Source organism: Vanacampus margaritifer, chromosome 17, assembly GCF_051991255.1.
Source record: "Vanacampus margaritifer isolate UIUO_Vmar chromosome 17, RoL_Vmar_1.0, whole genome shotgun sequence".
In the NCBI taxonomy this organism is placed as follows: Eukaryota; Metazoa; Chordata; class Actinopteri; order Syngnathiformes; family Syngnathidae; genus Vanacampus; species Vanacampus margaritifer.
In genome coordinates this window covers 410,562-433,818 of record NC_135448.1, presented here as the reverse complement: position 1 = coordinate 433,818, position 23,257 = coordinate 410,562, and the positions used below count along the sequence as shown (strand labels likewise).

The window sequence follows — 23,257 nt, the reverse complement described above, 5'->3', positions numbered from 1 at the left end:
GTTAAACCCTAGTTTGAAACCCTAACCCTAATGTAAAACCCTTGTTTGAAACCCTAACCCTAATGTAAAACCCTAGTTTGAAGCAGTAACCCTAATGTAAAACCCTAGTTTGAAACTCTAACCCTAATTTGAAACCCTAGTTTGAAACCCTAACCCTAATGTAAAACGCTAGTTTGAAAGCGTAACCCTAATGTAAAACCCTAGTTTGAAGCATTAACCCTAATGTAAAACCCTAGTTTGAAACCCTAACCCTAACGTTAAACCCTAGTTTGAAACCCTAACCGTAATGTAAAACCCTAGTTTGTAACCCTAACCCTAATGTAAAACCTTAGTGTGAAACCCTAACCCTAATGTAAAACCCTAGTTTGAAACCCTAACCCTAATGTAAAACCCTAGTTTGAAACCCTAACCCTAATTTGAAACCCTAGTTTGAAACCCTAACCCTAATGTAAAACCCTTTTTTGAAACCCTAACCCTAATGTAAAACCCTAGTTTCAAACCCTAACCCTAATGTTAAAGCCTAGTTTGTAACCCTAACCCTAATGTAAAACCCTAGTTTGAAACCCTAACCCTAATGTTAAACCCTAGTTTGAAACCCTAACCCTAAATTGAAACCCAAGTTTGAAACCCTAACCCTAATGTAAAACCCTAGTTTGAAACCCTAACCCTAATGTAAAACCCTAGTTTGTCACCCTAACCCTAATGTAAAACCCTAGTTTGAAACCCTAACGCTAATGTAAAACCCTAGTTTGAAACCCTAACCCTAATGTAAAACCCTAGTTTGAAGCACTAACCCTAATGTAAAACACTAGTTTGAAACGCTAACCCTAATGTAAAACCCTAGTTTGAAACCCCAAATCTAATTTGAAACCATAGTTTAAAACCCTAAACCTAATATAAAACCCTAGTTTGAAGCATTAACCCTAATGTAAAACACTAGTTTGAAACGCTAACCCTAATGTTAAACCCTAATTTGAAACCCTAACCCTAAAGTAAAACCCTAGTTTGAAACCCTAACCCTAATGATAAACCCTAGTTTGAAACCCTAACCCTAAATTTAAACCCTAGTTTGAAACCCTTACCCTAAGGTAAAACCCTAGTTTGAAACCCTAACCCTAATGTAAAACCCTAGTTTGTAACCCTAACCCTAATGTAAAACCATAGTTTGAAACCCTAACCCTAATTTAAAACCCTAGTTTGAAACCCTAACCCTAATGTAAAACCCTAGTTTGAAGCAGTAACCCTAAATTATAACCCTAGTTTGAAACTCTTACCCTAATGTAAAACCCCAGTTTGAAACCCTAACCGTAATGTAAAACCCTAGTTTGTAACCCTAACCCTAATGTTAAACCCTAGTTTGAAACCCTAACCCTAATGTAAAACCCTAGTTTGAAACCCTAACCCTAATGATAAACCCTAGTTTGAAACCCTAACCCTAATGCAAAACCCTAGTTTGAAACCCTAACCCTAATGTAAAACCCTTGTTTGTAACCCTAACCCAAATGTAAAACCCTAGTTTGAAACCCAACCCTAATGTAAAACCCTAGTTTGAAGCATTAACCCTAATGTAAAACACTAGTTTGAAACCCTAACCCTAATTATAAGCCCTAGTTTGAAACCCTAACCCTAATGTAAAACCCTAGTTTGAAAACCCTAACCCTAATGATAAACCCTAGTTTGAAACCCTAACCCTAAATTGAATCCCTAGTTTGAAACCCTAACCCTAATGTAAAACCCTAGTTTGAAACCCTAACCCTAATGTAAAACCCTAGTTTGTAACCCTAACCCTAATGTAAAATGACTGTTTTGAAACCCTAACCCTAATGTAAAACCCTTGTTTGAAACCCTAACCCTAATGTAAAACCCTAGTTTGAAAACCTAACCCTAATGTAAAACCCTAGTGTGAAACCCTAACCCTAATTTTTAACCCCTGTTTTGAAACACTTACCCTAATGTAAAACCCTTGTTTGAAACCCTAACCCTATGGTAAAACCCTAGTTTGAAACCCTAAGCCTTATTTGAAACCCTAGTTTGAAACCCTCTCCTTAATGTAAAACCCTAGTTTGAAAACCTAACCCTAATGTAAAACCCTAGTGTGAAACCCTAACCCTAATTTTTAACCCGTTTTTAAACCCTAACCCTAATGTAAAACCCTAGTTTGAAACCCTAAACCTAATGTAAAACCCTAGTTTGAAACCCTAACCCTAATGTAAAACCCTAGTTTGAAACCCTAACCCTAATGATAAACCCTAGTTTGTAACCCTAACCCTAATTTGAAACCCTAGTTTGAAACCCTAACCCTAATTTGAAACCCTAGTTTGAAACCCTAACCTTAATGTAAAACCCTAGTTTGAAAACCTAACCCTAATGTAAAACCCTAGTGTGAAACCCTAACCCTAATTTTTAACCCCTGTTTTTAAACCCTAACCCTAATGTAAAACCCTAGTTTGAAACCCTAAACCTAATGTAAAACCCTAGTTTGAAACCCTAACCCTAATGTAAAACCCTAGTTTGAAACCCTAACCCTAATGTAAAACCCTAGTTTGTAACCCTAACCCTAATGTAAAATGACTGTTTTGAAACCCTAACCCTAATGTAAAACCCTTGTTTGAAACCCTAACCCTAATTTAAAACCCTATTTTTAAACCCTAAGCCTAATTTGAAACCCTAGTTTGAAACCCTAACCCTAATGTAAAACCCTAGTATGAAACCCTAACCCTAATGTAAAACCCTAGTTTGCAACCCTAACCCTAATGTAAAATGACTGTTTTGAAACCCTAACCCTAATGTAAAACCCTTGTTTGAAACTCTAACCCTAATGTAAAACCCTAGTTTGAAACCCTAATCCTAATGTTAAACCCTAGTTTGTAACCCTAACCCTAATGTAAAACCCTAGTTTGAAACCCTAACCCTAATGTTAAACCCTAGTTTGAAACCCTAACCCTAATGTAAAACCCTTGTTTGAAACCCTAACCCTAATGTAAAACCCTAGTTTGAAACCCTAAGCCTAATTTGAAACCCTAGTTTGAAACCCTAACCCTAATGTAAAACCCTAGTTTGTAACCCTAACCCAAATGTAAAACCCTAGTTTGAAACCCTAACCCTAATGTAAAACCCTAGTTTGAAACCCTAACCCTAATGTAAAACCCTAGTTTGAAACCCCAAATCTAATTTGAAACCATAGTTTAAAACCCTAACCCTAATGTAAAACCCTAGTTTGAAACACTAACCCTAATGATAAACCCTAGTTTGAAACACTAACCCTAAATTTAAACCCTAGTTTGAAACCCTAACCCTAAGGTAAAACCCTAGTTTGAAACCCTAACCCTAATGTAAAACCCTAGTTTGTAACCCTAAACCTAATGTAAAACCATAGTTTGAAACCCTAACCCTAATGTAAAACCCTAGTTTGAAACCCTAACCCTAATGTAAAACCCTAGTTTGTAACCCTAACTGTAATGTAAAACCCTAGTTTGAAACCCTAACCCTAATGTAAAACCCTAGTTTGAAACCCTAACCCTAATGTAAAACCCTAGTTTGAAACCCTAACCCTAATGTAAAACCCCTTGTTTGTAACCCTAACCCTAATTTGAAACCCTAGTTTGAATTCCTAACCCTAATGTTAAACCCTAGTTTGAAACCCTAACCCTAATTTGAAACCCTAGTTTGAAACCCTAACCCTAATGTAAAACCCTAGTTTGAAACCCTAACCCTAACGTTAAACCCTAGTTTGAAACCCTAACCGTAATGTAAAACCCTAGTTTGAAATCCTACCCCTAATTTAAAACCCGAGTTTGAAATCCTAGCGCTAATGTAAAACCCTAGTTTGCAACCCTAACCCTAATTTGAAACCCTAGTTTGAAACCCTAACCCTAATGTTAAACCCTATTTTGAAACCCTAACCCTAATGTAAAATGACTGTTTTGAAACCCTAACCCTAATGTAAAACCCTTGTTTGAAACCCTAACCCTAATGTAAAACCCTATTTTTAAACCCTAAGTCTAATTTGAAACCCTAGTTTGAAACCCTAACCCTAATGTAAAACCCTAGTTTGCAACCCTAACCCTAATGTAAAATGACTGTTTTGAAACCCTAACCCTAATGTAAAACCCTTTTTTGAAACTCTAACCCTAATGTAAAACCCTAGTTTGAAACCCTAATCCTAATGTTAAACCCTAGTTTGTAACCCTAACCCTAATGTAAAACCCTAGTTTGAAACCCTAACCCTAATGTTAAACCCTAGTTTGAAACCCTAACCCTAATGTAAAACCCTTGTTTGAAACCCTAACCCTAATGTAAAACCCTAGTTTGAAACCCTAAGCCTAATTTCAAACCCTAGTTTGAAACCCTAACCCTAATGTAAAACCCTAGTTTGTAACCCTAACCCAAATGTAAAACCCTAGTTTGAAACCCTAACCCTAATGTAAAACCATAGTTTGAAGCATTAACCCTAATGTAAAACCCTAGTTTGAAGCACTAAACCTAATGTAAAACACAAGTTTGAAACGCTAACGCTAATATAAAACCCTAGTTTGAAACCCCAAATCTAATTTGAAACCATAGTTTAAAACCCTAACCCTAATGTAAAACCCTAGTTTGAAGCATTAACCCTAATGTAAAACACTAGTTTGAAACGCTAACCCTAATGTTAAACCCTAATTTGAAACCCTAACCCTAATGTAAAACGCTAGTTTGAAACCCTAACCCTAATGATAAACCCTAGTTTGAAATACTAACCCTAAATTTAAACCCTAGTTTGAAACCCTAACCCTAAGGTAAAACCCTAGTTTGAAACCCTAAACCTAATGTAAAACCCTAGTTTGTAACCCTAACCCTAATGTAAAACCATAGTTTGAAACCCTAACCCTAATGTAAAACCCTAGTTTGAAACCCTAACCCTAATGTAAAACCCTAGTTTGTAACCCTAACTGTAATGTAAAACCCTAGTTTGAAACCCTAACCCTAATGTAAAACCCTAGTTTGAAACCCTAACCCTAATGTAAAACCCCTTGTTTGTAACCCTAACCATAATTTGAAACCCTAGTTTGAAACCCTAACCCTAATGTTAAACCCTAGTTTGAAACCCTAACCCTAATGTAAAACCCTAGTTTGAAACCCTAACCCTAATTTGAAACCCTAGTTTGAAACCCTAACCCTAATTTGAAACCCCTGTTTTAAATCCTAACTCTAATGTGGAACCTTAGTTTGAAACCCTAACCCTCATAAAAAACCCTAGTTTGTAACCCTAACCCTAATGTAAAATCCTAGTTTGTAACCCTAACCCTAATGTAAAACCCTAGTTTGAAACCCTAACCCTAATGTAAAACCCTAGTTTGAAACCCTAACCCTAATTTGAAACCCTAGTTTGAAACCCTAACCCTAATGTAAAACGCTAGTTTGAAACCCTAACCCTAATGTAAAACCCTAGTTTGAAACCCCAAACCTAATTTGAAACCATAGTTTGAAACCCTAACCCTAATGTAAAACCCTAGTTTGTAACCCTAATCCTAATGTAAAACCTCAATTTGAAACCCAAACCCTAATTTGAAACCCTAGTTTGAAACCCTAAACCTAATGTAAAACCCAAGTTTGAAACCCTAACCCTAATTTAAAACCCCTGTTTTGAAACCCTAACCCTAATGTAAAACACTTGTTTGAAACCCTAACCCTAATGTAAAACCCTTGTTTGAAACCCTAACCCTAATTTGAAACCCTAGTTTGAAACCCTAACCCTAATATAAAACCCTAGTTTGAAGCCCTAACCCTAATTAGAAACCCTAGTTTGAAACCCTAACCCTAATGTAAACCCTAGTTTGAAACCCTAACCCTAATGATAAACCCTAGATTAAAACCCTAACCCTAATTAGAAAGCCTAGTTTGAAACCCTAACCCTAATGTAAAACCCTAGTTTGAAACCCTAACCCTAATGATATACCCTAGTTTAAAACCCTAACCCTAATTTGAAACCCTAGTTTGAAACCCTAACCCTAATTTGAAACCCTAGTTTGAAACCCTAACCTTAATGTAAAACCCTAGTTTGTAACCTTAACACTAATGTAAAACCCTAGTTTGGAACCCTAACCCTAATGTAAAACCCTAGTTTGAAACCCTAACCCTAATGTAAAACCCTTGTTTGAAACCCTAACCCTAATGTAAAACCCTAGTTTGAAGCAGTAACCCTAATGTAAAACCCTAGTTTGAAACTCTAACCCTAATTTGAAACCCTAGTTTGAAACCCTAACCCTAATGTAAAACCCTAGTTTGAAAGCGTAACCCTAATGTAAAACCCTAGTATGAAGCATTAACCCTAATGTAAAACCCTAGTTTGAAAACCTAACCCTAACGTTAAACCCTAGTTTGAAACCCTAACCGTAATGTAAAACCCTAGTTTGTAACCCTAACCCTAATGTAAAACCTTAGTGTGAAACCCTAACCCTAATGTAAAACCCTAGTTTGAAACCCTAACCCTAATGTAAAACCCTAGTTTGATACCCTAACCCTAATTTGAAACCCTAGTTTGAAACCCTAACCCTAATGTAAAACCCTTTTTTGAAACCCTAACCCTAATGTTAAACCCTAGTTTGAAACCCTAACCCTAATGTTAAAGCCTAGTTTGTAACCCTAACCCTAATGTAAAACCCTAGTTTGAAACCCTAACCCTAATGTTAAACCCTAGTTTGAAACCCTAACCCTAATGTAAAACCCTTGTTTGAAACGCTAACCCTAATGTAAAACCCTAGTTTGAAACCCTAAGCCTAATTTGAAACCCTAGTTTGAAACCCTTACCCTAATGTAAAATCCTAGTTTGTAACCCTAACCCAAATGTAAAACCCTAGTTTGAAACCCTAACCCTAATGTAAAACCCTAGTTTGAAACCCTAACCCTAATGTAAAACCCTAGTTTGAAGCATTAACCCTAATGTAAAACCCTAGTTTGAAACCCTAACCCAAATGTTAAACCCTAGTTTGAAACCCTAACCCTAAATTGAAAACCTAGTTTGAAACCCTAACCCTAATGTAAAACCCTAGTTTGAAACACTAACCCTAATGTAAAACCCTAGTTTGTCACCCTAACCCTAATGTAAAACCCTAGTTTGAAACCCTAACGCTAATGTAAAACCCTAGTTTGAAACCCTAACCCTAATGTAAAACCCTAGTTTGAAGCACTAACCCTAATGTAAAACACTAGTTTGAAACGCTAACCCTAATGTAAAACCCTAGTTTGAAACCCTAACCCTAATGTAAAAGCCTAGTTTGAAACCCTAACCCTAATGATAAACCGTAGTTTGAAACCCTAACCCTAAATTTAAACCCTAGTTTGAAACCCTAACCCTAAGGTAAAACCCTAGTTTGAAACCCTAACCCTAATGATAAACCGTAGTTTGAAACCCTAACCCTAAATTTAAACCCTAGTTTGAAACCCTAACCCTAAGGTAAAACCCTAGTTTGAAACCCTAACCCTAATGTAAAACCCTAGTTTGTAACCCTAACCCTAATGTAAAACCATAGTTTAAAACCCTAACCCTAATTTAAAACCCTAGTTTGAAACCCTAACCCTAATGTAAAACCCTAGTTTGAAGCACTAACCCTAAATTATAACCCTAGTTTGAAACTCTTACCCTAATGTAAAACCCCAGTTTGAAACCCTAACCGTAATGTAAAACCCTAGTTTGTAACCCTAACCCTAATGTTAAACCCTAGTTTGAAACCCTAACCCTAATGTAAAACCCTAGTTTGAAACCCTAACCCTAATGATAAACCCTAGTTTGAAACCCTAACCCTAATGCAAAACCCTAGTTTGAAACCCTAACCCTAATGTTAAAGCCTAGTTTGTAACCCTAACCCTAATGTAAAACCCTAGTTTGAAACCCTAACCCTAATGTTAAACCCTAGTTTGAAACCCTAACCCTAATGTAAAACCCTTATTTGAAACCCTAACCCTAATGTAAAACCCTAGTTTGAAACCCTAAGCCTAATTTGAAACCCTAGTTTGAAACCCTAACCCTAATGTAAAACCCTAACCCAAATGTAAAACCCTAGTTTGAAACCCTAACCCTAATGTAAAACCCTAGTTTGAAACCCTAACCCTAATGTAAAACCCTAGTTTGAAGCATTAACCCTAATGTAAAACCCTAGTTTGAAACCCTAACCCGAAATTGAAACCCTAGTTTGAAACCCTAACCCTAATGTAAAACCCTAGTTTGTAACCCTAACCCTAATGTAAAACCCTAGTTTGAAACCCTAACACTAATGTAAAACACTAGTTTGAAACGCTAACCCTAATGTAAAACCCTAGTTTGAAACCCCAAATCTAATTTGAAACCATAGTTTAAAACCCTAAACCTAATGTAAAACCCTAGTTTGAAGCATTAACCCTAATGTAAAACACTAGTTTGAAACGCTAACCCTAATGTTAAACCCTAATTTGAAACCCTAACCCTAATGTAAAACCCTAGTTTGAAACCCTAACCCTAATGATAAACCCTAGTTTGAAACCCTAACCCTACATTTAAACCCTAGTTTGAAACCCTAACCCTAAGGTAAAACCCTAGTTTGAAACCCTAACCCTAATGTAAAACCCTAGTTTGTAACCCTAACCCTAATGTAAAACCATAGTTTGAAACCCTAACCCTAATGTAAAACCCTAGTTTGAAACCCTAACCCTAATGTAAAACCCTAGTTTGAAGCAATAACCCTAAATTATAACCCTAGTTTGAAACTCTTACCCTAATGTAAAACCCTACTTTGAAACCCTAACCGTAATGTAAAACCCTAGTTTGTAATCCTAACCCTAATGTTAAACCCTAGTTCGAAACCCTAACCCTAATGTAAAACCCTAGTTTGAAACCCTAACCCTAATGATAAACCCTAGTTTGAAACCCTAACCCTAATGCAAAACCCTAGTTTGAAACCCTAACCCTAATGTAAAACCCTTGTTTGTAACCCTAACCCAAATGTAAAGCCCTAGTTTGAAACCCAACCCTAATGTAAAACCCTAGTTTGAAGCATGAACCCTAATGTAAAACACTAGTTTGAAACCCTAACCCTAATTATAAGCCCTAGTTTGAAACCCTAACCCTAATGTAAAACCCTAGTTTGAAACCCTAACCCTAATGATAAACCCTAGTTTGAAACCCTAACCCTAAATTGAAACCCTAGTTTGAAACCCTAACCCTAATGTAAAACCCTAGTTTGAAACCCTAACCCTAATGTAAAACCCTAGTTTGTAACCCTAACCCTAATGTAAAATGACTGTTTTGAAACCCTAACCCTAATGTAAAACCCTTGTTTGAAACCCTAACCCTAATGTAAAACCCTAGATTGAAAACCTAACCCTAATGTAAAACCCTAGTGTGAAACCCTAACCCTAATTTTTAACCCCTGTTTTGAAACACTTACCCTAATGTAAAACCCTTGTTTGAAACCCTAACCCTATGGTAAAACCCTAGTTTGAAACCCTAACCCTAATGTAAAACCCTAGTTTGAAGCACTAACCCTAAATTATAACCCTAGTTTGAAACTCTTACCCTAATGTAAAACCCCAGTTTGAAACCCTAACCGTAATGTAAAACCCTAGTTTGTAACCCTAACCCTAATGTTAAACCCTAGTTTGGAACCCTAACCCTAATGTTAAACCCTAGTTTGAAACCCTAACCCTAATGTAAAACCCTTGTTTGAAACCCTAACCCTAATGTAAAACCCTAGTTTGAAGCAGTAACCCTAATGTAAAACCCTAGTTTGAAACTCTAACCCTAATTTGAAACCCTAGTTTGAAACCCTAACCCTAATGTAAAACCCTAGTTTGAAAGCGTAACCCTAATGTAAAACCATAGTTTGAAGCATTAACCCTAATGTAAAACCCTAGTTTGAAAACCTAACCCTAACGTTAAACCCTAGTTTGAAACCCTAACCGTAATGTAAAACCCTAGTTTGTAACCCTAACCCTAATGTAAAACCTTAGTGTGAAACCCTAACCCTAATGTAAAACCCTAGTTTGAAACCCTAACCCTAATGTAAAACCCTAGTTTGATACCCTAACCCTAATTTGAAACCCTAGTTTGAAACCCTAACCCTAATGTAAAACCCTTTTTTGAAACCCTAACCCTAATGTAAAACCCTAGTTTGAAACCCTAACCCTAATGTTAAAGCCTAGTTTGTAACCCTAACCCTAATGTAAAACCCTAGTTTGAAACCCTAACCCTAATGTTAAACCCTAGTTTGAAACCCTAACCCTAATGTAAAACCCTTGTTTGAAACGCTAACCCTAATGTAAAACCCTAGTTTGAAACCCTAAGCCTAATTTGAAACCCTAGTTTGAAACCCTTACCCTAATGTAAAATCCTAGTTTGTAACCCTAACCCAAATGTAAAACCCTAGTTTGAAACCCTAACCCTAATGTAAAACCCTAGTTTGAAACCCAAACCCTAATGTAAAACCCTAGTTTGAAGCATTAACCCTAATGTAAAACCCTAGTTTGAAACCCTAACCCAAATGTTAAACCCTAGTTTGAAACCCTAACCCTAAATTGAAAACCTAGTTTGAAACCCTAACCCTAATGTAAAACCCTAGTTTGAAACACTAACCCTAATGTAAAACCCTAGTTTGTCACCCTAACCCTAATGTAAAACCCTAGTTTGAAACCCTAACGCTAATGTAAAACCCTAGTTTGAAACCCTAACCCTAATGTAAAACCCTAGTTTGAAGCACTAACCCTAATGTAAAACACTAGTTTGAAACGCTAACCCTAATGTAAAACCCTAGTTTGAAACCCCAAATCTAATTTGAAACCATAGTTTAAAACCCTAAACTTAATATAAAACCCTAGTTTGAAGCATTAACCCTAATGTAAAACACTAGTTTGAAACGCTAACCCTAATGTTAAACCCTAATTTGAAACCCTAACCCTAATGTAAAAGCCTAGTTTGAAACCCTAACCCTAATGATAAACCGTAGTTTGAAACCCTAACCCTAAATTTAAACCCTAGTTTGAAACCCTAACCCTAAGGTAAAACCCTAGTTTGAAACCCTAACCCTAATGTAAAACCCTAGTTTGTAACCCTAACCCTAATGTAAAACCATAGTTTAAAACCCTAACCCTAATTTAAAACCCTAGTTTGAAACCCTAACCCTAATGTAAAACCCTAGTTTGAAGCACTAACCCTAAATTATAACCCTAGTTTGAAACTCTTACCCTAATGTAAAACCCCAGTTTGAAACCCTAACCGTAATGTAAAACCCTAGTTTGTAACCCTAACCCTAATGTTAAACCCTAGTTTGAAACCCTAACCCTAATGTAAAACCCTAGTTTGAAACCCTAACCCTAATGATAAACCCTAGTTTGAAACCCTAACCCTAATGCAAAACCCTAGTTTGAAACCCTAACCCTAATGTTAAAGCCTAGTTTGTAACCCTAACCCTAATGTAAAACCCTAGTTTGAAACCCTAACCCTAATGTTAAACCCTAGTTTGAAACCCTAACCCTAATGTAAAACCCTTATTTGAAACCCTAACCCTAATGTAAAACCCTAGTTTGAAACCCTAAGCCTAATTTGAAACCCTAGTTTGAAACCCTAACCCTAATGTAAAACCCTAACCCAAATGTAAAACCCTAGTTTGAAACCCTAACCCTAATGTAAAACCCTAGTTTGAAACCCTAACCCTAATGTAAAACCCTAGTTTGAAGCATTAACCCTAATGTAAAACCCTAGTTTGAAACCCTAACCCGAAATTGAAACCCTAGTTTGAAACCCTAACCCTAATGTAAAACCCTAGTTTGTAACCCTAACCCTAATGTAAAACCCTAGTTTGAAACCCTAACACTAATGTAAAACACTAGTTTGAAACGCTAACCCTAATGTAAAACCCTAGTTTGAAACCCCAAATCTAATTTGAAACCATAGTTTAAAACCCTAAACCTAATGTAAAACCCTAGTTTGAAGCATTAACCCTAATGTAAAACACTAGTTTGAAACGCTAACCCTAATGTTAAACCCTAATTTGAAACCCTAACCCTAATGTAAAACCCTAGTTTGAAACCCTAACCCTAATGATAAACCCTAGTTTGAAACCCTAACCCTACATTTAAACCCTAGTTTGAAACCCTAACCCTAAGGTAAAACCCTAGTTTGAAACCCTAACCCTAATGTAAAACCCTAGTTTGTAACCCTAACCGTAATGTAAAACCCTAGTTTGTAACCCTAACCCTAATGTTAAACCCTAGTTTGAAACCCTAACCATAATGTAAAACCCTAGTTTGAAACCCTAACCCTAATGATAAACCCTAGTTTGAAACCCTAACCCTAATGCAAAACACTAGTTTGAAACCCTAACCCTAATGTAAAACCCTTGTTTGTAACCCTAACCCAAATGTAAAGCCCTAGTTTGAAACCCAACCCTAATGTAAAACCCTAGTTTGAAGCATGAACCCTAATGTAAAACACTAGTTTGAAACCCTAACCCTAATTATAAGCCCTAGTTTGAAACCCTAACCCTAATGTAAAACCCTAGTTTGAAACCCTAACCCTAATGATAAACCCTAGTTTGAAACCCTAACCCTAAATTGAAACCCTAGTTTGAAACCCTAACCCTAATGTAAAACCCTAGTTTGAAACCCTAACCCTAATGTAAAACCCTAGTTTGTAACCCTAACCCTAATGTAAAATGACTGTTTTGAAACCCTAACCCTAATGTAAAACCCTTGTTTGAAACCCTAACCCTAATGTAAAACCCTAGATTGAAAACCTAACCCTAATGTAAAACCCTAGTGTGAAACCCTAACCCTAATTTTTAACCCCTGTTTTGAAACATTTACCCTAATGTAAAACCCTTGTTTGAAACCCTAACCCTATGGTAAAACCCTAGTTTGAAACCCTAACCCTAATGTAAAACCCTAGTTTGAAGCACTAACCCTAAATTATAACCCTAGTTTGAAACTCTTACCCTAATGTAAAACCCCAGTTTGAAACCCTAACCGTAATGTAAAACCCTAGTTTGTAACCCTAACCCTAATGTTAAACCCTAGTTTGAAACCCTAACCCTAATGTAAAACCCTAGTTTGAAACCCTAACCCTAATGATAAACCCTAGTTTGAAACCCTAACCCTAATGCAAAACCCTAGTTTGAAACCCTAACCCTAATGTTAAAGCCTAGTTTGTAACCCTAACCCTAATGTAAAACCCTAGTTTGAAACCCTAACCCTAATGTTAAACCCTAGTTTGAAACCCTAACCCTAATGTAAAACCCTTATTTGAAACCCTAACCCTAATGTAAAACCCTAGTTTGAAACCCTAAGCCTAATTTGAAACCCTAGTTTGAAACCCTAACCCTAATGTAAAACCCTAACCCAAATGTAAAACCCTAGTTTGAAACCCTAACCCTAATGTAAAACCCTAGTTTGAAACCCTAACCCTAATGTAAAACCCTAGTTTGAAGCATTAACCCTAATGTAAAACCCTAGTTTGAAACCCTAACCCGAAATTGAAACCCTAGTTTGAAACCCTAACCCTAATGTAAAACCCTAGTTTGTAACCCTAACCCTAATGTAAAACCCTAGTTTGAAACCCTAACACTAATGTAAAACACTAGTTTGAAACGCTAACCCTAATGTAAAACCCTAGTTTGAAACCCCAAATCTAATTTGAAACCATAGTTTAAAACCCTAAACCTAATGTAAAACCCTAGTTTGAAGCATTAACCCTAATGTAAAACACTAGTTTGAAACGCTAACCCTAATGTTAAACCCTAGTTTGAAACCCTAACCCTAATGATAAACCCTAGTTTGAAACCCTAACCCTACATTTAAACCCTAGTTTGAAACCCTAACCCTAAGGTAAAACCCTAGTTTGAAACCCTAACCCTAATGTAAAACCCTAGTTTGTAACCCTAACCCTAATGTAAAACCATAGTTTGAAACCCTAACCCTAATGTAAAACCCTAGTTTGAAACCCTAACCCTAATGTAAAACCCTAGTTTGAAGCAATAACCCTAAATTATAACCCTAGTTTGAAACTCTTACCCTAATGTAAAACCCTACTTTGAAACCCTAACCGTAATGTAAAACCCTAGTTTGTAACCCTAACCCTAATGTTAAACCCTAGTTTGAAACCCTAACCCTAATGTAAAACCCTAGTTTGAAACCCTAACCCTAATGATAAACCCTAGTTTGAAACCCTAACCCTAATGCAAAACCCTAGTTTGAAACCCTAACCCTAATGTAAAACCCTTGTTTGTAACCCTAACCCAAATGTAAAGCCCTAGTTTGAAACCCAACCCTAATGTAAAACCCTAGTTTGAAGCATGAACCCTAATGTAAAACACTAGTTTGAAACCCTAACCCTAATTATAAGCCCTAGTTTGAAACCCTAACCCTAATGTAAAACCCTAGTTTGAAACCCTAACCCTAATGATAAACCCTAGTTTGAAACCCTAACCCTAAATTGAAACCCTAGTTTGAAACCCTAACCCTAATGTAAAACCCTAGTTTGAAACCCTAACCCTAATGTAAAACCCTAGTTTGTAACCCTAACCCTAATGTAAAATGACTGTTTTGAAACCCTAACCCTAATGTAAAACCCTTGTTTGAAACCCTAACCCTAATGTAAAACCCTAGATTGAAAACCTAACCCTAATGTAAAACCCTAGTGTGAAACCCTAACCCTAATTTTTAACCCCTGTTTTGAAACACTTACCCTAATGTAAAACCCTTGTTTGAAACCCTAACCCTATGGTAAAACCCTAGTTTGAAACCCTAAGCCTTATTTGAAACCCTAGTTTGAAACCCTAACCCTAATGTAAAACCCTAGTTTGAAACCCTAACCCTAATGTAAAACCCTAGTTTGTAACCCTAACCCTAATGTAAAATGACTGTTTTGAAACCCTAACCCTAATGTAAAACCCTTGTTTGAAACCCTAACCCTAATGTAAAACCCTAGTTTGAAACCCTAATCCTAATGTTAAACCCTAGTTTGTAACCCTAACCCTAATGTAAAACCTTAGTTTGAAAACCTAACCCTAATGTAAAACCCTACTGTGAAACCCTAACCCTAATGTAAAACCCTAGTGTGAAACCCTAACCCTAATTTTTAACCACTGTTTTTAAACCCTAACCTTAATGTAAAACCCTAGTTTGAAACCCTAAACCTAATGTAAAACCCTAGTTTGAAACCCTAACCCTAATGTAAAACCCTAGTTTGAAACCCAAACCCTAATGTAAAACCCTACTTTGTAACCCTAACCCTAATGTAAAATGACTGTTTTGAAACCCTAACCCTAATGTAAAACCCTTGTTTGAAACCCTAACCCTAATGTAAAACCCTAGTTTGAAACCCTAAGCCTAATTTGAAACCCTAGTTTGAAACACTAACCCTAATGTAAAACCCTAGTTTGAAACCCTAACCCTAATGTAAAACCCTAGTTTGCAACCCTAACCCTGATGTAAAATGACTGTTTTGAAACCCTAACCCTAATGTAAAACCCTTGTTTGAAACTCTAACCCTAATGTAAAACCCTAGTTTGAAACCCTAATCCTAATGTTAAACCCTAGTTTGTAACCCTAACCCTAATGTAAAACCCTAGTTTGAAACCCTAACCCTAATGTTAAACCCTAGTTTGAAACCCTAACCCTAAAGTAAAACCCTTGTTTGAAACCCTAACCCTAATGTAAAACCCTAGTTTGAAACCCTAAGCCTAATTTGAAACCCTAGTTTGAAACCCTAACCCTAATGTAAAACCCTAGTTTGTAACCCTAACCCAAATGTAAAACCCTAGTTTGAAACCCTAACCCTAATGTAGAACCCTAGTTTGAAACCCTAACCCTAATGTAAAACCATAGTTTGAAGCATTAACCCTAATGTAAAACCCTAGTTTGAAGCACTAACCCTAATGTAAAACACTAGTTTGAAACGCTAACCCTAATGTAAAACCCTAGTTTGAAACCCCAAATCTAATTTGAAACCATAGTTTAAAACCCTAACCCTAATGTAAAACCCTAGTTTGAAGCATTAACCCTAATGTAAAACACTAGTTTGAAACGCTAATCCTAATGTAAAACCATAGTTTGAAACCCTAACCCTAATGTAAAACCCTAGTTTGAAACCCTAACCCTAATGATAAACCCTAGTTTGAAACACTAACCCTAAATTTAAACCCTAGTTTGAAACCCTAACCCTAAGGTAAAACCCTAGTTTGAAACCCTAACCCTAATGTAAAACCCTAGTTTGTAACCCTAATCCTAATGTAAAACCATAGTTTGAAACCCTAACCCTAATGTAAAACCCTAGTTTGAAACCCTAACCCTAATGTAATACCCTAGTTTGTAACCCTAACTGTAATGTAAAACCCTAGTTTGAAACCCTAACCCTAATGTTAAACCCTAGTTTGAAACCCTAACCCTAATGTAAAACCCTAGTTTGAAACCCTAACCCTAATTTGAAACCCTAGTTTGAAACCCTAACCCTAATGTAAAACCCCTTGTTTGTAACCCTAACCCTAATTTGAAACCCTAGTTTGAAACCCAAACCCTAATGTTAAACCCTAGTTTGAAACCCTAACCCTAATGTAAAACCCTAGTTTGAAACCCTAACCCTAATTTGAAACCCTTGTTTGAAACCCTAACCCTAATTTGAAACCCCTGTTTGAAATCCTAACTCTAATGTGGAACCTTAGTTTGAAACCCTAACCCTCATAAAAAACCCTAGTTTGTAACCCTAACCCTAATGTAAAATCCTAGTTTGTAACCCTAACCCTAATGTAAAACCCTAGTTTGAAACCCTAACCCAAATGTAAAACCCTAGTTTGAAACCCTAACCCTAATTTGAAACCCTTGTTTGAAACCCTAACCCTAATGTAAAACCCTAGTTTGAAACCCTAACCCTAACGTTAAACCCTAGTTTGAAACCCTAACCGTAATGTAAAACCCTAGTTTGAAACCCTACCCCTAATTTGAAACCCGAGTTTGAAACCCTAGCGCTAATGTAAAACCCTAGTTTGCAACCCTAACCCTAATTTGAAACCCTAGTTTGAAACCCTAACCCTAATGTTAAACCCTATTTTGAAACCCTAACCCTAATGTAAAACCCTATTTTGAAACCCTAACCCTAATGTAAAACCCTAGTTTGAAACCCTAACCCTAATGTAAAACCCTAGTTTGAAACCCCAAACCTAATTTGAAACCATAGTTTGAAACCCTAACCCTAATGTAAAACCCTAGTTTGTAACCCTAATCCTAATGTAAAACCTCAATTTGAAACCCAAACCCTAATTTGAAACCCTAGTTTGAAACCCTAAACCTAATGTAAAACCCAAGTTTGAAACCCTAACCCTAATTTAAAACCCCTGTTTTGAAACCCTAACCCTAATGTAAAACCCTTGTTTGAAACCCTAACCCTAATGTAAAACCCTTGTTTGAAACCCTAACCCTAATTTGAAACCCTAGTTTGAAACCCTAACCCTAATATAAAACGCTAGTTTGAAACCCTAACCCTAATTAGAAACCCTAGTTTGAAACCCTAACCCTAATGTAAACCCTAGTTTGAAACCCTAACCCTAATGATAAACCCTAGATTAAAACCCTAACCCTAATTAGAAAGCCTAGTTTGAAACCCTAACCCTAATGTAAAACCCTAGTTTGAAACCCTAACCCTAATGATAAACCCTAGTTTAAAACCCTAACCCTAATTTGAAACCCTAGTTTGAAACCCTAACCCTAATTTGAAACCCTAGTTTGAAACCCTAACCTTAATGTAAAACCCTAGTTTGTAACCTTAACACTAATGTAAAACCCTAGTTTGGAACCCTAACCCTAATGTTAAACCCTAGTTTGAAACCCTAACCCTAATGTAAAACCCTTGTTTGAAACCCTAACCCTAATGTAAAACCCTAGTTTGAAGCAGTAACCCTAATGTAAAACCCTAGTTTGAAACTCTAACCCTAATTTGAAACCCTAGTTTGAAACCCTAACCCTAATATAAAAACCTAGTTTGAAAGCGTAACCCTAATGTAAAACCCTAGTTTGAAGCATTAACCCTAATGTAAAACCCTAGTTTGAAACCCTAACCCTAACGTTAAACCCTAGTTTGAAACCCTAACCGTAATGTAAAACCCTAGTTTGTAACCCTAACCCTAATGTAAAACCTTAGTGTGAAACCCTAACCCTAATGTAAAACCCTAGTTTGAAACCCTAACCCTAATGTAAAACCCTAGTTTGAAACCCTTACCCTAATTTGAAACCCTAGTTTGAAACCCTAACCCTAATGTAAAACCCTTTTTTGAAACCCTAACCCTAATGTAAAACCCTAGTTTGAAACCCTAACCCTAATGTTAAAGCCTAGTTTGTAACCCTAACCCTAATGTAAAACCCTAGTTTGAAACTCTACCCCAAATGTTAAACCCTAGTTTGAAACCCTAACCCTAATGTAAAACCCTTGTTTGAAACCCTAACCCTAATGTAAAACCCTAATTTGAAACCCTAAGCCTAATTTGAAACCCTAGTTTGAAACCCTGTCAGGTTCAGATGTAGACATTTATCAAATAAAGAGAGAAGAAGCATCTGGTTCCAAATTTATTACTCATGATTGGTCATGAGGAAGAGAAAACTGCAGCCTTAGTTTGATCGGTACAGAGTCTCTCTTGGTTCATCATTCAAATAGTCCCCTTATATGTATTAATCGGGGCATCTGATTACATGACAGAAAGAGAAAAACAACTCCTATCTCACTTCACACTCTCTAATGCGGCATGCAAGTCCAGGGACCCTGGCGTTGACGTGCGTCACGTCTTCTTATCAGTTGTCCCCACTCGGCAGCTGAGTCGTCCACTTGCAACTTCACCAAATACAATAACACTCCTTTGCAATACATAGCAATCATAAACAGAAATTACTACACTATTACGTTGACTTGTGTTTCCCAAGAGGCAATTTACTTCAACACGGCAAATGTATAATAATCCTCCAAAATAATTCTTACATTTCCCTCCTGTTTATTCTACATTTGCCTCCAAAAATTTTGTCATCAAAAGAACTTTGATTTAAAGGTTTTATTTAGTTGAATCATTTACTGGATGACAAACTTAAACATTCCATCATGTCCCCTTTCTATGTTTTAAGTTTTAAGGTGTGTAAAATAGGACGGCAGGAGAAATTATCTCATCATTGGTTTGGTCATTAGTGTCCCCTCCATCACCACAATTTGCAGAAATAAGCAAAGGGTACCTCTCTTGTAATTTAGAATTTGTGGGAGCGACGACGGTTGAGATAAGTCGGACGAGTAATGCGCGAATGCAGGGAATACGACAACATCCACACAGCACAAGAATTGAGGTGAACAGAGTCATAGAAATCATGACAGAAAATACCAAACTTTTATATTTTCCAAACGTTTTTTCCCACCACTCGTCCCATGCTGAGGTGGACACACCTGAGTGTTCTTTCATCTTTCGATTCAGGGTGCGCAGGCCTTCAATGGCTCTCGTGAGGGACCCATCCGGAGATGTGTTGTTTGGTATAAATGTACAACACTGGTCCCCAAACATAGCGCAAACGCCACCTCACTCTGCCAGTAGCATGTCGACTGCAATGCGGTTCTGGAACGCCATGAGTGATGTTGCAGCCAATTGTTCTCTGACAGCTATAAATCCTTCTTCAGTATAATTCCCCAATTTTTGTACATTGTAATGGATGTAGTTGATTTGGTCTACATTTTTATTGGGTGTGACCCATATGAAAATCCTCTATTCTTGTTTATCAGTGCGTGATTTGGTGAATGAATAGCCTTCACGGTCACAAAGACCACACAACATAGTACCGCAAATCTTATCCACTCAATAGCCATGTCGACCGAGAACCCCTAATTAGGTTAGGCGTCTTGGAAAACTTCACTGACCGCAGGTATTTTCAGATTCTATATATCTGCTCCCACCTTTGAATCAGACTTTCGCTCACCCTCCCTGTTGGGTTTGTCGGTTGAGATGACCTTTTTACAATGCGTAAGATGTATCCAAGTGCTCCTTGCTTCAATCTCTATGGCCGTCGGCGTGGTCAGCAGCACTTGATGATGGCCTTCCCACTTTGGAGAATTCCAGTGCTTCTTTTTGAGGCTTCGGATCAGTACCCAGTCTCCTGGAGCTACTAGTTCTTCCTGTTGGAGAGAAGCACAATCGCCTTCTGGTAATTTCAATTCATCTCTTTTCTCTAATGTTTTTCGCATGTAATCGGCCAAACTGGCTTCGTTGCCACTGTTAATGATAATAAATAATAATAATAATAAAATTTTTTGAGAATAAATTAAAGCCATATGTCGTATACATTCTGTGTATCCGTCCTACCATTCCCCCTGTTGACACATGGGTCACACCATGTGTCAATATAGCGGCCCACTTATAAAGATTTTTATTTAATTTAATGTCACATTTTCTTCGATGGCTTTTTGTTTGTCATCCTGTTGGGAAGCTGATTTTTCTAGTCGTGTATTTTTTCTATTGTGGGGACAGTGCCTCAAAAAATGCCCTGTCTCCCCACAACACCAACAGGTGACTTCTTTTGGGCCTGTGGCGTAGCCGCGCCCCTTGCCGGTGAGTCCTATTTTAAATTGAGGTCTACCCCTTCCTCGGCCCCTGTTTTGGTAAAAACCTTTTACTCGTCTTTGAAAGTAGAATTCGTTCCCCTCGTTCTCAATAATAAATGTGTCTGTCTTTATTTTATCTTGCAAGTTAAATATTTTTTGTATATTAAGCTGGCCAGCAAATTCATATTTCGTTATCCACAAATTTAAATGTTTTGTTTTAGAAGGACATTGGTTTTCTACAAACTTGCAGTCCTTACATGTTAACTGTTGTTTCGGGTCTTTCTTGTTGGCTTTTTTGCTATTTGTTTTCTCCATGTTGGAGTCAGCGATTCTCTTAAGGAGATTAAACTGACTTTAAATCCCCGAACAAACAATAATGAGGTAGCGAACCTCCACTCACACCGAGGTAGCGAACCTCCACTCACACCCCCTCTTTATTTACGCGCGTAGGACACCGTTGCCCTCTTTTATAGACTCTCTCTGTCTCTCTTTTATAGACTCTCTGTCTCTTTACGCAACATTGACTAGTATTCTTACGGTTTTTTATTCTATCCCACTTTTCCTCAATTTTATAGACTCCCTCTGTCTATTTCTCAGTCCCCTTTTCCTCAGTTTTATAGACTCCCTCTGTCTATTTCTCAGTCCCCTTTTCCTCAGTTTTATAGACTCCCTCTGTCTATTTTTCAGTCCCCTTTTCCTCAGTTTTATAGACTCCCTCTGTCTATTTCTTTTATCCACGGAGTTTAAATACGTACAGGACACCGTCGCCCTCTTCTCCACGGAGTTTAAACGCGCGTAGGACACCGTCGCCCTTAACTTTAAACGGACACTTATTTACCAAAAATCCGCCAATGAAAATATAAGTGTCCTACCAGTGTTGCCTTCTCTCTTCCTGGCTTGCTTCAATTTTCAGTCCCCAGAAACAGGGCCGAGGTCCAGTCCCCTAAAAAGGGACAGCTGCCGTGGCCACGGTCTTTCTTGGTCGTCGGCTCTGCCTCTGGGCACCTCCGGTATGTTGCAATCCGGCTAAGAAGGACCAATTTAAATGTCAGGTTCAGATGTAGACATTTATCAAATAAAGAGAGAAGAAGCATCTGGTTCCAAATTTATTACTCATGATTGGTCATGAGGAAGAGAAAACTGCAGCCTTAGTTTGATCGGTACAGAGTCTCTCTTGGTTCATCATTCAAATAGTCCCCTTATATGTATTAATCGGGGCATCTGATTACATGACAGAAAGAGAAAAACAACTCCTATCTCACTTCACACTCTCTAATGCGGCATGCAAGTCCAGGGACCCTGGCGTTGACGTGCGTCACGTCTTCTTATCAGTTGTCCCCACTCGGCAGCTGAGTCGTCCACTTGCAACTTCACCAAATACAATAACACTCCTTTGCAATACATAGCAATCATAAACAGAAATTACTACACTATTACGTTGACTTGTGTTTCCCAAGAGGCAATTTACTTCAACACGGCAAATGTATAATAATCCTCCAAAATAATTCTTACAAACCCTAACCCTAATGTAAAACCCTAGTTTGAAGCATTAACCCTAATGTAAAACCCTAGTTTGAAACCCTAACCCAAATGTTAAACCCTAGTTTGAAACCCTTACCCTAAATTGAAACCCTAGTTTGAAACCCTAACCCTAATGTAAAACCCTAGTTTGAAACCCTAACCCTAATGTAAAACCCTAGTTTGTCACCCTAACCCTAATGTAAAACCCTAGTTTGAAACCCTAACGCTAATGTAAAACCCTAGTTTGAAACCCTAACCCTAATGTAAAACCCTAGTTTGAAACCCTAACCCTAATGGAAAACCCTAGTTTGAAGCACTAACCCTAATGTAAAACACTAGTTTGAAACGCTAACCCTAATGTAAAACCCTAGTTTGAAAACCCAAATCTAATTTGAAACCATAGTTTAAAACCCTAAACCTAATATAAAACCCTAGTTTGAAGCATTAACCCTAATGTAAAACACTAGTTTGAAACGCTAACCCTAATGTTAAACCCTAATTTGAAACCCTAACCCTAATGTAAAACCCTAGTTTGAAACCCTAACCCTAATGATAAACCCTAGTTTGAAACCCTAACCCTAAATTTAAACCCTAGTTTGAAACCCTAACCCTAAGGTAAAACCCTAGTTTGAAACCCTAACCCTAATGTAAAACCCTAGTTTGTAACCCTAACCCTAATGTAAAACCATAGTTTGAAACCCTAATTTAAAACCCTAGTTTGAAACCCTAACCCTAATGTAAAACCCTAGTTTGAAGCACTAACCCTAAATTATAACCCTAGTTTGAAACTCTTACCCTAATGTAAAACCCCAGTTTGAAACCCTAACCGTAATGTAAAACCCTAGTTTGTAACCCTAACCCTAATGTTAAACCCTAGTTTGAAACCCTAACCCTAATGTAAAACCCTAGTTTGAAACCCTAACCCTAATGATAAACCCTAGTTTGAAACCCTAACCCTAATGCAAAACCCTAGTTTGAAACCCTAACCCTAATGTAAAACCCTTGTTTGTAACCCTAACCCAAATGTAAAGCCCTAGTTTGAAACCCAACCCTAATGTAAAACCCTAGTTTGAAGCATGAACCCTAATGTAAAACACTAGTTTGAAACCCTAACCCTAATTATAAGCCCTAGTTTGAAACCCTAACCCTAATGTAAAACCCTAGTTTGAATACCTAACC

At 37.3% G+C, this 23,257-nt stretch overlaps 1 long non-coding RNA gene across 1 annotated transcript; it reads right to left on the bottom strand.

Moving 5' to 3' along the window:
- Positions 1 to 18,542: 18,542 nt before the first annotated feature.
- Positions 18,543 to 22,064, bottom strand: LOC144037391 (uncharacterized). The gene is made up of 2 exons (XR_013288888.1): positions 21,430 to 22,064; positions 18,543 to 20,131 (listed from the first exon to the last, which is right to left on the bottom strand). It is a non-coding gene; the product is annotated as an uncharacterized LOC144037391 (long non-coding RNA).
- Between the last annotated feature and the right edge of the window lie 1,193 nt (positions 22,065 to 23,257).